Genomic DNA, 12,786 nt, shown 5'->3' with positions numbered 1-12,786 from the left:
GCCCTCGCAAGTTTGTGAGGAAAGTGTCAAATTCACAACACACTTACCTCCAAACTTGCGACGGCGGATCCTAACTCCCCCGGCGGAATTCTAATTCCGCGGCTGGGGGAGTGTACTATTTAAATCAGGCGCGCTCCCGCGCCGATTTAAATACGCATGCGCCGTCCGGGGAATTTCCCGGCGTGCATTGCTCTCACTGACGTCAATAGGACGTCAGTGGTTGCGACGTGAGCGGGACTTGCGACGCACGTGTTCGTGAATCGGCATACGCAAACGACGTAGGAAATTTCAAAATCGACGCGGGAACGACGGCCATACTTAACAATACTTACCCCTGCTTTTAGCAGGGGTAAGTATACGACGGGTACCGCGCTACGGAAACGACGTAAGAACACAGCGTCGGGTCCGCGTACGTTCGTGAATTTCGCGTATCTCGCTGATTTACATATTATTCAGTGTAAATCAGCGGGAACGCCCCCCGCGCCATTTTTAAATCCAAAAAAAGATCCGACAGTGTAACACAGTGTAACACTGTCGGATCTAGCCCTATCTATGCGTAACTGGTTCTATGAATCAGGCGCATAGATAGGACCAGTAAAAATCAGAGATACGATGGTGTATCTGTAGATACACCGTCGTATCTCTTTGTGAATCTGGCCCATAGAATCAGTTACGCATAGATAGGGCTAGATCCGATAGTGTTACACTGTGTTACACTGTCGGATCTATTTTTAAATTTAAAAATGGCGCCGGGGGCGTTCCCGCTGATTTACGATAAATAATATGTAAATCAGCGAGATACGCAAATTCACGAACGTACGCGGACCCGTCGCAGTGTTCTTACGATGTTTCCGTAGCGGTTTTCCCGTCGTATACTTACCCCTTCTTTTATCAGGCGCAGCCAATGTTAAGTATAGCCGGCGTTCCCGCGTCGAATTTGAATTTTCCTACGTCGTTTGCGTACGCCGATTCACGAACACGCGCGTCGCAAGTCCCGTTCACGTCGCAACCACTGACGTCCTAGTGACGTCAGTGGGAGCAATGCACGCCGGGAAATTCCCCGGACGGCGCCTGCGCATTTAAATCGGCGCGGGAACGTGCCTGATTTAAATAGTACACTCCCCTAGCCGCGGAATTTGAATTCCGCCGGGGGAGTTAGGATCCGCCGTCGCAAGTTTGGAGGTAAGTGGTTTGTGAATTAGCCACTTGCCTCCTAAACTTGCGGGAGCGGATCTTAATTCACGTAGATCGAGCGGATCTATAGATCCGCTGCGCTACGTGAATCTGGCCCAATAAAGAGGAATTTTCTTTTTACGTGGTTAGATAATTGAAGGTTCTCAAATATTTGGGAAATCGACATCAATGTATTTTGAATTGCTCACAGCAGAGTAAGTAATGTAAGTATGGCCAAAGGGGACCAGATTTCTTAAAGGGGAGTTCCACCCACAATTTCACTTTTTAAATATAAATACCCCTGTAATACACAAGCTTAATGTATTCTAGTAAAGTTAGTCTGTAAACTAAGGTCCGTTCTGTTAGGTTGTTACAGCATTTAGACACTTTATAATCTAGAAATAGACCGTGGCCATCTTAAGTGTGGGCATCATGAAGCCAGACTGTATGACTTCCTGGATTTCATCTTTGCATATCTCGCAATGTAATAGGTTTCAGTCAGGTTTGCAAGGACTACTGGGAAACATGATGCCTATCCCAGAAACCCTTGCAAATAGCCATGTGACTTAATAGCCTAGGCTAATAAGGAGGAGGAAGTAATGAAGGACTACAAAATAAAGGTATTTACAAGCAACAAAATAAATAAAAATTGTCCATTCTGAACACTATGAGATAAGAGCATGCAGCACAGACAAACATAAACATAAAAAAATGGGTGGAACTCCACTTTAAATTGGTTGTAAACCCCTACATATACCCAGTGAAGTTACTGGCCTCAGGTCATACACAGAAATGAATCAAAAATCGCACAACTTCTTTATCATATTTAGGCCCAGATTCTCAAAGGGCTTACGACGGCGCAACGCCATTTGCGCCGTCGTAAGTCCTAATCTGGGCCATCGTATCTATGCGACTGATTCTTAGGCCCCGTACACATGAGGGGATCTCCGCTGGAAACGGTCCGCCGGACCGTTTCCAGCGGAGATTCCTCCTCCGGATTTGGATCCGATGGCTTGTACACACCATCGGATCAAAATCCGCGTGGAATCCATACGCGGTGACGTGTCGCGTGGTCACCGCGACGATGACGCGGCGACGTGCGCGACGCTGGAAGGTAAGTACTTCCACGCATGCGTCAAATCATTACGACGCATGCGAGGGATGGGAGCGGACGGACTGATCCGGTGAGTCTGTACAGACGACCGGATCAGTCCGCTGGACTGGATTCCAGCGGATAGATTTTGTAGCATGCTAAGCTAGTACATTGTTGGTTCACTTACCTTTTCCTTCCATTTCCCTTCTAAATGTATTTTTTCTTTGTTTGAATTTCTCACTTCCTGTTTCTTCTCAGTAAGCTTTCCACCATCATCCGAGCGGTGGAAAGTCATTTAGAACAGCTTACTGAACACCTTACTGAGGAGGAACAGGAAGTGAGAAATTCAGACAAAGAAAACAAAGAAAAAAAAACATTTAGAGGCGGTTCACACAGAGGCGACCTGGGATCCGACTTGAAGTCTCCCCAAGTCATCCCAAGTCGCGCGGTTGGGAAAATCAATGGAAGTGAATAGAGCCGTCTTAAAGTGGATGTAAACCAAAAAAATATATATTTTTTTTTATGTCACAATGTAGAGTATAAGATTTCCTATCATCTGTGCCCAGTCTTGCCACACAGAGTTAATCCAGCTCTGAGCAATCCTCTTTTTATTGTTCAGGGAAATAAAACAGACTTCCAGATAAAAACCAAAGTCCTTTCTTGAGTGACAGGTTATTTACATATCTCATGCACTGCTTGCAGACATGCACAGCTTCTGTAAAAAGTGCTCAATTCACATCCCCCTCCCCTCTTCCCTCCAGCTCTATGTATATTCTGATGGCTGTTGCATTTTCTCATGGCACTGAACTGTGACTCCCCCCACATTTTGAAAACATTTAATCAAAACACAGGGGAGGGGATGTGAATTGTGCACTTTTTTTCAGAAGCAAGGACTTTGGTTTTTACTTTGCGTTTACATCCACTTTAATGTACACTACTAAAGTCGCTCCGACTTCAGAAAAGATTCCTGTCAGTGGCGGCTGGTGATCAAAATTTTTGGGGGGGCGCAAAGGAAAAAAAAAATTGCAGTCTCACTGTGCCCAAACGCAGCCACTGTTACATGCCATCAAATGCAGCCACTGTGCCATCAATTCGCACCACTGTGCCATGCCATTAAACGCAGTCACTGTGCCATGCCATCAAATGCAGTCACTGTGCCATCAATTCGCACCACTGTGCCATCAATTCGCACCACTGTGCCATGCCATTAAACGCAGTCACTGTGCCATCCATTGTCACCACTGTGCCATGCCATTAAACGCAGCCACTGTGCCATACATTGTCACCACTGTGCCATGCCATTAAACGCAGCCACTGTGCCATCCATTGTCACCACTGTGCCATGCCATTAAACGCAGCCACTGTGCCATCCATTGTCACCACTGTGCCATCCATTGTCACCACTGTGCCATGCCATTAAACGCAGCCACTGTGCCATCCATTGTCACCACTGTGCCATCCATTGTCACCACTGTGCCATGCCATTAAACGCAGCCACTGTGCCATGCCATTAAACGCAGCCACTGTGCCCTTTAATGGTCGCCGCTGTGCCAATTGTCCCCACTGTGCCCTGTAAATTGCGTTCTCCCCCCCCCCCCCCCGCCCGGCACTTACCTTTACTGGAGTCAGGCATCCACGTCCCACGATGTCTTCTCCCGCCCTCGATGACTGACAGGCGTCTCAGCCAATCAGGTTACAGGTAGCCAGAACCAGCCAACGTGATTGGCTGAGACGCCTGTCATCTTATTCAAGGGGCGTACAGTCTGTGCGCTCCGAGAATAAGCTTCCGGGACCCGAGGGCTGTATTGGGAAAGCCTATCAGAGCCGTTGGCTTTGATAGACATTTCCCTACAGCCAACCAGCTGGCGCTATTCAGATAGCCGGACATTGAGCGCCGACCATCTGAATAACAGCGGCAGCGGCGAAAATAACATAGATTCGTGCAATGCATGAATCTATGTTATTTCACTCAGTGGCGGTGAGAGCCAGAGGGGGCGGCGCTCCAGCGCCCTCTATGGACGAACCGCCACTGGTTCCTGTACTACTTCAATCCGACTTCTAGGCAACTTGTAACCATTGATTTCAATGGAAGTCGCCTCAGAAGTCTGATCACCGTCTTAACTGAAGCAACTTTCCAGGAAGATAACATACATGTCTCAGGCAACTTGAAGTTGCCTTGTAAGTTGCCTGATGATTCATACTCAAGTCGTGTCCAAGTTGCCTCCCAAAGTCGTGCTGGAAGTCGTGTCGCCCCAGTGTGAACCGACTCTTAGGCCTCGTACACACGACTGGATCTATCCGCTGGGATTGATCCGCGGATCAGTTCCAGCAGATAGATCCGGTCGTCTGTACGTCCGAGCGGACATTTCCCGGCGGGAAATTACAAACCTCAAATGTCTTAGCACTTATCAGCCGATAAGCTATGCTGTGGTATTTCAGCCTCAGGAAGAAAGGGCACAAAGGTTACTATTAAAATTCTGGCCAGGGTGACCAAAAGCTATTGAGGTCATAAATCTATTCGCAGATGCAAAGGAGATCTGTGACTAGTAACAGTATGGCCTCGTACACACGACCGTTTTCCTTGACAGAATCCATCAAGAAACTTGGTGGCAGAGCTTTTTTGCAGAGGAAACCAGTCGACTGTACGTTTTTCATCAAGGAAACTGTCGAGAAACTCAAAAAAGAGAACAAGTTCTCTTTTTCCTCTACGGGAGTCTCGCTTTCCTCGTCGTATTCCTCATCGAGCTGGTTTTCGACGAGAAACACGTTCGTGTGTATGCTAAGAAACCCGCACATGCTCAGAATAAAGTATGAGACGGGAGCACACCTTCGGTAAAAGTAGCGTTTTTAACTGAGATAGCACATTCGTCACGCTGTAACAGTCTGAAAAGTGCAAATCGTCTCTTACCAAACTTTTACCTAACACGCAGTAACATGAGATTAGCAAAAGCAGCGCCAAAGGTGGCGCCAGTGGAATCGAACTTCCCCTGCCGTTGTCTGTGTTGTACGTCGCCGCGTTTGAGAACGAGGAGATTTGGTCTTGACCGTGTGTTCGCAAAGCAAGCTTGTCAAGTTTCACGACAAGCCTGACAAGGAACTCATCGAGGAAAACGATGTGTCTTTTCCGACGAGTTCCTCGGTCGTGTGTACGAGGCCTGTGATCCTAAAGCAATATTCTGTGCATCTGTCTCTTCTGGAATAGAGATGTCAAACAACCTCCCTAATGGCGACACCTTTCCACCCTGCATTCTTCATTCCCATCAATCTTCTATTGATCTTACAGAAGAGGGGTTTTGGGAAGCAGGTTGAGCGGGTCTACCCTGTCTTAAACTGGAGTTATTTGCAAATGTCCAAGTTGATCTTATGACCATAATTAACTTAAGTGGATAAACAGGTTATGGAATATTGTAGTTCATTTCTATGATTATGGGGTGATAATAAGCTGTAATATTGTAAAAACACCAAACAGACAAGAAAAATGAATGTTTGAATAATCAAATTCCTTCTATGAGAAGGACTAAGGCCCCATACACACGAGAGGATTTATCCGCGGATACGGTCCAGCGGACCGTATCCGCGGATAAATCCTCTCGAGGATTTCAGCAGATTTCTCTGCGATGGAGTGTACTCACCATCGCATTGAAATCCGCGCCGAAATCCTCTGACGTCGCCGTCGCCGCGATTATGACGCGGCGACGTACGCGACGCTGTCATATAAGGAATTCCACGCATGCGTCGAATCATTACGACGCGTGCGGGGAATCCCTTCGGACGGATGGATCCGGTGAGTCTATACAGACCAGCGGATCCATCCGTTGGGATGGATTCCAGCAGATAGATTTGTTTGGCATGTCAGCAAATATTCGATCTGCTGGAATCCATCCCAGGGGAGATATATGCGCGGAAACAGATCCGCTGGAGTGTACACACCATAGGATCTATCCGCTGAAACCCATTTGCTGGGATTTATCTGCGGATGGATTCTATGGTGTGTACGGGGCCTTAGACTTGGAGATTAAATGACATATTTTGATTTAAACACAAAAATTTCAATCATTGAGATATCAACAGTACATATAATATTCAAGCAAGCACATATGCTATGAGTTTAACCACTTAAAGGACCGGACCAATATGCTGCTAAATGACCCAAGGGGTTTTTGCAATTCGGCACTGCGTCGCTTTAACAGACAATTGCGCGGTCTTGCAACGTGGCTCCCAAACAAAATTGGCGTCCTTTTTCCCCCACAAATAGAGCTTTCTTTTGGTGGTATTTGATCACCTCTGCGGTTTTTATTTTTTGCGCTATAAACAAAAATAGAGCGACAATTTTGAAAAAAATGCAATATTTTTTTTACTTTTTGCTGTAATAAATATCCCCCAAAAACATATATAAACATTTTTTTTCCTCAGTTTAGGGCGATACGTATTCTTCTACCTATTTTTGGTAAACAAAATCGCAATAAGCGTTTATCGATTGGTTTGCGCAAAATTTATAGCGTTTACAAAATAGGGGATAGTTTTATTGCATTTTTATTATTTATTTTTTTTACTACTAATGGCGGCGATCAGCGATTTTTTTTTTTTCCTGACTGCGACATTATGGCGGACACTTCGGACAATTTTGACACATTTTTGGGACCGTTGTCATTTTCACAGCAAAAAATGCATTTAAATTGCATTGTTTATTGTGAAAATGACAGTTGCAGTTTGGGAGTTAACCACAAGGGGGCGCTGAAGGGGTTAGGGTTCACCTAATATGTGTTTACAACAGTAGGGGGTGTGGCTGTAGGTCTGACGTCATTGATCGAGTATCCCTATAAAAGGGATGACACGATCGATGCAGCCGCCACAGTGAAGCAGGGGGGCGGCTAGAAACGAATAGCCGCGCCCTCGTCCCGGATCGCTCCCCGCGGGTATCCGACCGCCGTATGTACCGGAGGGGGTCCCGATTGGACCCCCGACCCGCGGAAAGGCAGGGACGTACATGTACGCCCATATGCCTGTACGTGCCATTCTGTGGACGTACATATACATGCGGCGGTCATTAATCGGTTAAATAAAGAGGAATTTGCTATTTGCATAACTCCTTTAGGAAATCAGCATCAGTGTTATTTAAATTGCTTATATTAGTTAAAGTGATTGTAAGCCTTTGTTTTTTATTTATTTAAAATAACAAACATGTCATACTTACCTCCACTTGGCAGCTTGTTTTGCACAGAGTGGCACTGATCCTCGTCTTATGGGGTCCCTCGGCGGCATTCTCGGCTCCTCCCCGCATCAGCTAACCCCTTCTGGGAAGTGCTCTCCCAAGGGGGTTAGCTTGCGGGCGGGCTCCCGTGATACAGTCAGTGGCTATAGCCGCCAACTGTATAACTCAGCCCTGCCCCGGGCATGCAGCGTCATTGATTTGATTGACAACAGCGGGAGCAGGAGGGAGGGGCCAGGAGTGCCAGGGAGGAACCCGGGAAGAGGAGGATCTGGGCTGCTCTGTGCAAAATCACTGCACAGAGCAGGTAAGTATGACATGTTTGTTATTTTTAAACAAAAAAAATAAGACTTTAATTTTACTTTAAGCCATTTGTGAGGAGGTATTCCAATGCAAGGGACGTTCTTACCACTGACCACTGGTGTTCTATCAATATGGGTCCCCTATCAGATAGTGCCCGGCCTGGACTGCGCAGGCGCAATCGGAGATCACGGAAATCTCAGAGAATGAACATCTGATCCATCAGCTGTAGTTGGAGCAAGCGCAGTTAACACGCCGCTCGCTCCCGATACTTATCCACGCCCATCTCGATAGAACAGAGCTGCCCGCGCTCACCCAATACAGCAAGGGGCAGATGGTTTCATCAAAGGGGCGGATATGATTATAAGAGGCCGCGCTCACTGAATACAAGAAATCTATGATGGCCAGTGCTCAATAATGCACCCGCCCCTTTGAAAAAAACATTCGCCCCTTGCTGTATTGAGTGAGCACGGGCAGCGCAGTTCTATCGAGATGGGTCCCTCATCTGATAGAGCGTGGATAAGCATCGGAAGCGAGCAGCGTGTTAACTGCGCTTGCTCCAAATACAGCTGATGGAACAGGTGTTCATTCTCTGAGATTTCCGTGATCTCCGACTGCGCATGCGCAGTCCAGGCCTGGGCACTATCTGATAGGGGACCCATAATGATAGAAACAAAAACAGAATAATTACGCGCTGTCTATAAATGGTAAGCAGCTACAAAACCAATCGACAAGTGGAAAAACGAAAAACAAACAAAACACATACATTTAGCGCTAAGTGTACCAAGTAATGAAAACACCGTGTTTAAAATGAATTAACATATATCTGTGAATACACGTGACAAATAAATATGTGAAAAAAACAGTGGGCCAGATTCAGAAAGAAGATACGACGGCATATCTCCTGATACGCCGTCGTATCTCTGAGTCCGGCCGTCGTATCTATGCGCCTTATTCATAGAATCAGGTTACGCATAGATATGCCTAAGATCCGACAGGTGTAAGTGACTTACACGGTCGGATCTTAGGCTGCAATTTCACGCTGGCCGCTAGGTGGCGCTTCCTTTTGTTTACGCGAGGAATATGCAAATTAGTATTTACGTCGATTCAGAAACGAACGACCGACCGGCGCTTTTTTTTTACGTCGTTTGCGTTCGGCTTTTTCCGGCGTATAGTTACCCTTGCTATATGAGGGGTATGTGCGGCGTATCCTATGTTAAGTATGGCCGTCTTTCCCGCGCCGAGTTTTGAAATTTTGTACGTCGTTTGCGTAAGTCGTAATTTACGCTCACGACGAAAGCGTGACGAGTTGCCGACGTCATTTGGAGCATGCACACTGGGATTCAGTCGCGGCCAGGGCATGCGCAATATTTAGTCTGTGTGAAAGTTATAGAGTCTACAAACTATTATATATGTATATATACACAATCACATACCGTATTTATCGGGGTATAGCGCGCTCCCGCGTATAGCGCACACCCCTAAAGTTGCCCGAATTCCTGTGGGAAAAAAGTTTTTTTGTACTTACAGTTTTGGTGTCTTGCGCGGCATCCATCGGCGGCCTCGTCGGGTCCGGCGTCCGTCTGCGGCTTCGGGTGTCCTCTTCGTCGGGTCCGGCGTCCTTCTGCGGCGTCCTCCCCGCTCGTTTCCCGCGCCGAGTTTGAATACTGCGCCGACATATACCGAGCGCAGTACACTCGTGTATCGTCGGGCAGGCTCGGCAACTCTCGCGCTGACGTCCTGTACGCTCAGGACGTCAGCGCGAGAGGCGCCGAGACTGCCCGAAGATACACGAGTGTACTGCGCTCGGTATATGCCGGCACAGTATTCAAACTCGGCGCGGGAAAGTGGGTATCGGCGTATACCGCGCACCCACGATTTTGCCCTGATTTTCAGGGCAAAATAGTGCGCGGTATACGCCGATAAATACGGTATTTACAGTTTAATTTCAACTAAACGTAAGCTTTTTTCGAAAGTGAGAGTTTAGTTTAGGCCAGTGGTCTCTAAACTGTAGCTCAAGGGCCAGATGTGGCCCTTTGTTTGCCTTTATCTGGCCCTTGGGACACTATTCCTTGCACTGACACCATTCATGGGGCACAACTCCTTCCACTGACACCAACAATGGGGTGCTACTCCTCCAACTGACACCAACAATGGGGCAATACTCCTTCAACTGACACCAACAATGGGGCACAACTCCTTCCACTGACACAACAATGGGGTGCTACTCCTCCAACTGACACCAACAATGGGGTGCTACTCCTCCCACTGACACCAACAATGGGGTGCTACTCCTCCCACTGACACCAACAATGGGGCAATACTCCTCCCACTGACACTAACAATTGGGCACTATTCTTACCACTGAAAAAATGGAGCACTATTCTTTCCAATAAAATCAGCAATGTGGCATTGTGTACTCACACTGGCCACAGTACGGCCCCTTCAAGTCTGAAGGACAGTAAATTGGCCCTTTGGAGAACCCTGGTTTACATAATCCTGTCTTTTGTACCTAAACATAGTTAATACAGTGGAACCTCAGATTGCGAGTAACGTGGTTAACGAGTGTTTCGCAATACGAGCACTGTTTGAAAAATCGCCAAACGAGCAGGATTCAGGCCAAAGCAGTGTGCAGTACCGCGTTTGACCTGAGGTGCCGGAGCCGAGCGGTAGCCGGTCGGAAATACGCTGAAAAACTCAGAAATACCCAGTTCCCAAGCCTTTCTGAGTATTTCCGAGGCTCTCTGGCGCCACCCCTACCTCTGGCCACATGCAGTATTTCATGCTATAGCTTCCATTGACTTCTATGGGGAAACTCGCTTTGATATGCGAGTACTTTGGATTGCGAGCATTCTCCTGGAACGGATTATGTTCGTAATCCAAGGTTCCACTGTACTATTTCCAGTGATCGGGAGCAGTTATCTCTGTCATGTTTCAGTAAGCCCACCCCCCTACAGTTAGAACACAGTGAGGGAACACACTTAACCCCTTGATTGCCCCCTAGTGTTAACCCCTTCCTTGCCAGTGTCATTTTTACATTGATCAGTGCATTTGTATATTACTGATCAATGTAATAATGTCACTGGTCCCTAAAAAGTGTAATTTGGGTGAGATTTGTCGCAGTCCTGGAACATTGGCTGTATGGAATCACATGGGATGGCAGACTGGTAGGGCTTAGCTAAACTTATGCAGATGCTGATAAGAGACTTGATATGTTACATTGTGTAATGAGTGATCTGCTCCATGTCCAATCCTACATTTATTGATTAGATATTCCCTATAAAAAACTACAAAATACTGAAATACTTGATAATATATTTCTGTACCTAATATAAGGTTAGTTATTACACACAATGGGCCAGATCCACAAAGAAATTACGCCGGCGTATATCTCTTGATACGCCGCGTAATTTCAAAGTTCCCGCGTCGTATCTTTGTTTTGTATCAACAAAACAAGATACGACGGAATGAGGGATCGATCCGACAGGCGTACGTCTTAGTACGCCGTCGGATCGTAGGTGTATATTTACGCTGGCCGCTAGGTGGCGTTTCCGTAGAATTCCATGTTGAGTATGCAAATTAGCTAGATACGGCGATCCACGAACGTACGTCCGGCGCATTTTTTTACGTCGTTTGCGTTCGGCTTTTTCCGGCATATAGTTATAGCTGCTATATGGTGGCGTACTCAATGTTAAGTATGGCCGTCGTTCCCGCGTCGAAATTTGAATGTTTTACTTTTTTTGCGTAAGTCGTTCGCGAATAGGGATTTGCGTAGAATGACGTCACCGTCGTAAGCATTGGCTTGTTCCGGTTTAATTTCGAGCATGCGCACTGGGATACCCCCCACGGACAGCGCATGCGCCGTTAAAAAAAAACGTTGTCACGACGTATTTACATAAAACACGCCCCCATCACATCGATTTGAATTGCGCGCCCTTACACCAGCAAAGATACACTTACGGCGCGCATTCTTTGAGGATTCGGAAAAAAAAGTAAGTTACGGCGGCGTAGTGTATCTTAGATATGCTACGCCCGGCGGAAAAATGCGCCGCTGTACGTGGATCTGCCCCAATGCGTCTCATACACAAAAGGAAGCTGTTGTATGTTCACATACATATTATTATTGGAGTCTAAAATTGTTTGGCTATATTCTATTTTATACATCATGGATATTTATTATTGGAATCTATAATGGTTTGAGAGTAATTTAACCGCTTGCCGACCGCTGCACGGACATTTACGTTGACAGAATGGGCAAATGGGCGTGTGTATATATACGTCACCTTTAATTTGCCAGCTGTATGGTCGCGCGCGCGCCACTCTGCCTACTGGGTCAAATCATAAGAGCAAGAAATTAGTCACTGCTTGCTTAGTTTCCCGTGCCAAGAGACAGGGGTGGGGCTTTACTGGTCTTTTTATAAACAACGTGACATCACAAACATAAGCATACTGATAGGTCAGTTCATATAGTCCATGTATGGTGGCTTCTCTTTGCAAGTCCATTTATGGCATGGAGCCCTCATGGCACATTCTTTCCTTCCACAATCGCCATATTTGTTTTAGTCGATGGAGGGAGTCATGGGAGGAGCTGTTTTGGAGGGGTTTGAAGACATCTGTTCTCTATTATTAATAGTCCTTTGTCTTCCATTTCAAGTTGAGATAAAACTTTAAAACATTATAATCTGTCATAACCTCTTTTAAGGATAATAAACACTTGGGGGTAGATTCACGTACCTTTAGGCGGGCGTAGCGTATCTCCTATACGCTACGCCACCGTAACTTTGAGAGGCGAGTTTGGTATTTTCAACGATTTTGGCGCCGAATTTACGGTGGCGTAGCGTATTAGGGCCGGCGTAAGCCCGCCTAATTCAAATGTTGAAGCTGTGGGCGTGTTTTATGTATATTAACTGTGACCCCACATAAATGACGTTTCGATCGAACGGTGCATGCGCCGTCCGTGGACGTATCCCAGTGCGCATGCTCCAAATGACGCCGGCAAATCGTCATGCTT

Source organism: Rana temporaria, chromosome 10, assembly GCF_905171775.1.
Source record: "Rana temporaria chromosome 10, aRanTem1.1, whole genome shotgun sequence".
Taxonomy (NCBI): domain Eukaryota; kingdom Metazoa; phylum Chordata; class Amphibia; order Anura; family Ranidae; genus Rana; species Rana temporaria.
Note: the sequence above shows the minus strand (reverse complement) of the source record.